General features: G+C 43.1%; 1 pseudogene; it reads left to right on the top strand.

Annotated features, from left to right (window-relative positions):
- The first annotated feature begins 1,674 nt into the window (after positions 1-1,674).
- On the top strand, positions 1,675-1,775 carry LOC130462253 (uncharacterized; annotated as a pseudogene).
- Positions 1,776-4,169: the final 2,394 nt, after the last annotated feature.

Genomic DNA, 4,169 nt, shown 5'->3' with positions numbered 1-4,169 from the left:
ATACTAACGCTAGCACCCAAATCACACAAGGCATTGCTTATTTCAAGCTCCTTAATAGCACAAGGGATAGAAAAACTTCCCGGGTCTTTGAGTTTGGGTGGCGTTTTGTTAAGAATGATAGCACTACAATTCTCGGTGAGGTTCACCGTCTCCTTTACGTCAAGATCTCTCTTCCCACTCAAGATTTCCTTGAGAAATCTCGTATTAGAAGGAATTTGTTTCAAAGCATCCGTAAAGGGGATAGTGACATACAATTGTCAAAGAATCACAAGAAATTTTGCGAATTGCACATCCCATTTGTGTCTATGGGGATAGGGGGAAAAAGGATTTGGGAGAGGAGGAAGAGGAGTCTCCTTCGACTTATCACCATCACTCATGTCGTCGACACGAGACTTCTCTTCCGCATCATCACGGTCCGAGGACTCATTTCTCATAGAACTCTCACCCCTAGAGCTAGGAGCTTCAACATGCGTAGAACTATCATCTAAGGTCTTCCCACTCCTTGTCACAATGGCATACAATTGCTTAGGAGGTTGACCTTGGGATGGGAGACTTGTATGCACTTGTTTCTCTTTGATAGTGCTAGCTAGTTGAGCAAGTTGGGTCTCAATCATCTTCAAGTGAGTGTTGGATTGTTTGAATCCATCCTCAAACTCGACATTCTTCTTGGCTTGCGCCCCCACAAACGACTCCATGAGAGCCTCAAGATTAGACTTGAGAGGCGCGAGTGGTGGAGGTGCAACGCCATAACCACTAAGGTTTGCTTGATATTGGTCGCCAAAGGTCCTCGGTCCATTGAATCCGGGAGGTGGCAATTGAGATGCACCATAAGGAACTCCCGAGTTCAAAGGATAATTCCCACTTGAGGCACCCCTAAATTGCCCATAAGAGTAGTTATAACCCCCTCCACCTTGATGGTTGGGATTATAACCCCCTTTGTTGTATTGGCCTTGATTGCCAAAACCTTGAGCTTGACCATAGGGCGCTTGGCTTTGATAGCCTTGTGCTCTATAGCCACCTCGATTTTGGCTATCATACCCAATTCCTTGGCCATAGCCTTGGTGTGGTCCATACATGGAGGGTCTTCTAGGTTGCCTAGCAAAATTAGGATTATTAGGGTTATCATTCCTAGACCTCTCATTGATGGCATTAGAATACTCTACATCAAACTCTCCTTCATACGAAGGGCCATAATCCACAAATGACAAGTTATGAACTAAGGGGCATGCATCGGGGGAATGACTATAGTCTTGGCAATTTTCACAAAAGAATGTGCCCGGAGGCATTGAGCCATAAGAACTAACCTTGCCCTTCCCCTTAGAGAGAAGAGTGGCCGAGGGAGGAGGGATTGTAGACGGTGATGGCGGTTGGCTCGAAGCTCTCCCCGCGAATGGTGTGTTTTCAAGCTTCTCCAAGCGCGAGGTAAGCTTCTCTATCATCCGTGCTTGCTCTATGGCGTACACCGAACCCTTACTATCTTCACTCCTACATTTCCCGTCATAATCCCTTGTGCCTACATGCCAAGATTGGTAGTTTTGAACTACATCCTCAATGATTTCCTCTATTTGATCCTCAGTTTTATTCATAATGGGGCCTCCCGCGCCCGCATCAAGACTTGTCTTCGAACTTGGACTCAACCCCAAGTAAAATGTTTGGAGCAACAACCATTTAGGAAACCCATGGTGTGGGAATTCCCTTTGGTACTCCTTGAAACGAACCCAAGCTTCGAAGAGTGACTCATCTCGCTTTTGCTCAAAGGATTGGATCTTGTGGCGACACTCCGCCGTCTTCCCATGCGATTAGAACTTGTTTAAGAATGCACTTGTCACTTCGGTCCAAGTGCGAAGTGAGTTGGGCTTGACCTCCTTGTCAAGCCAATCACTTGCTCGCCCAACTAGAGAGAACCGAAACAATGTCAACCTCACATAATCCGATGTGACACCATTGTGCTTGATTGTGTCACAATAGTGCTCGAACTGTTTGAGATGTTCGTGAGGTGATTCATTACTCTTCCCACAAAAGGGGTGGCTTTGCACCAAATTGATCAAGGCGGGCTTGATCTCAAAGTTGTTGGCACCCGTTGTTGGGGCTTGAATACCACATGTAGCTTCGAATTCCCCCGGTATTCCCAAGTTCTTAACCGGGTGCGCCATGTTCTCAAACACTTGCTCACTCTCTTGTTGTTCCTCACCAACACTCAACGATGCGAATCTGTTATTACTTGATGAGCTAGACCGTACACGCCTTTGTCTCCTAAGTGTCCTCTCCAATTTAAGGTCAAGAGGATGGAGGATCCTTTGACGAGCACGCCCCCTAACAAGCATACAAACTCAAGAAAAACCGTGAGCAATGCCAAGGAAAAAGAAAGCTAAGCGAAATTGCAATGTTTTTGTAATTTCTAATGATGAACTAGTCTCAACTAAAACTCAAAAACAACAACCGTACCCCGGCAACAGCGCTATTTTCATAAGTGTACTTTCCGTTGTTGATAGAAAACAACCTATGCAAACAGTATTTATAAAACCACTCAACTAACCGGCTAGCGAAAGGAAAGGGATCGTCCCAAAGAAATGGTGGTTATCGAGTTTGAAAATCAATCTAGTTCGAACAAGAATTTGGTTTTGAATTGTCACTTTTAAGAATCTAAAAACTACGAATTATGCAAAATTGAATCAAGAAAGGGAGATGTTAGGGAGTCGGGGATAGACTAGGGAAATCGGGGGAAATGAATTCAACTATCTAGCAATGATGATCATGCAACGAAGTGACGATGAGGCAAATAGCATCTAAAGACGAACCCGCCACCTCTCGGATAGGGAACTCTAAGCGTCTAATCCACGGAATAGCTTTCGCCTAATCCTAGATTAAACTAACTAGCATATAATAGGCACCGCCATTTGATAACACAAGATAGGCCCACAATCTCTTGCCAAACCTAACCTATGGTTCAACGTGATTCTAATCGAATAGCATTTGAAACTACCAATCAATTAGCATGGATGTCCTATCATCAAATCATATTTAATCACATGAATCAATCAACAATCAATCATCAATTTCCCCTAATTAAGCCCCTGGATTCTCCCCTTTCCGTAACCTAATTCTACTCACTAATCATTCTAGAAATTAAGCAATCCATTAATTCTAAGCTAGCAAGCATGAAATGGAAGGAGTAAGAGAAGAGAATTTAAGAATTCAATTGCACAATCAACTAGGAATTAAGAATCAAAGTAACTTCAATCAATGAAATCAAGAATTCAAGAAATTAAGGAATTTAAGAACAATCAACAACAAAGCAAGAGCAAGAATTAAGAAACTAAGAATTAAATTGCAAAATTGAAGAAGAGTTAAGAAGGATTACAAATTGAAGCTTGAATGGAGGAGAGTTTCTCTCTCTAGAATTGCTGACAATCTACTTTTAGAATCTCCAATCATCAACTAAAATTATACTCTCAACAAAATTAATCGAAAAATCTATTTATAAGTTTCCCCAAATAGAAGCCAGAATTCGAATAAGAGCAGCCCGCGCAGCGATTCGGTCGCACGTACCCACTATGCGACCGAACGTAAATGACTTTGTTCGACCAAATGCAGTCCTGTGCGAGCGAAGACAGCGAAGATCATTTCCTTCGTCCTGTGCGACCGAATGTAAAATCCTGTTCGGTGGAATGGGGTTTCTTTGGCTCAAGTCTCCTTTGCAGCTCTATTCGGTCGAACAAGAAGAACTAATCGGGCGCACAACTTTTGTGCGGTCGAACTCAAAAAGGTGTGCGGTCGAACAAATGTTGTGTTGTCGAACATAAAGCCTTGTGCGGTCGTTTTCCAATTTTGGGGCATTCTGTCTCGGAAATCCATTCTGTGCGACCGAACAACAGAGGGCATTCGATCGCACAAAACTGGAAATTCCATGAACTCCATTTGCACTACTCTATTCGGGCGCACAAACCATCACTCGATCGCACAAGCCCTGTTTTGGCTCAAATCTACTTGTTTTCCACCACTTTTCATCATAATCACCTGTAAAGCATAAGATGGAACGAAACTTATAAAATGCACACAAAAAGCTATAAAAACTATAAAGAAAGCATAGAAACTAACATAAAATCCTAAGCTAAGAGCGACATAAATGTCGCTCATCACGATGCTTCGGCACTACTACAAAAATAGGC

The sequence above is a fragment of the Spinacia oleracea genome, chromosome 5 (assembly GCF_020520425.1).
Source record: "Spinacia oleracea cultivar Varoflay chromosome 5, BTI_SOV_V1, whole genome shotgun sequence".
Lineage (NCBI taxonomy): Eukaryota > Viridiplantae > Streptophyta > Magnoliopsida > Caryophyllales > Amaranthaceae > Spinacia > Spinacia oleracea.
The sequence above is the reverse complement of the archived record's forward strand: the minus strand, read 5'-3'. Positions and strand labels throughout refer to the sequence as shown.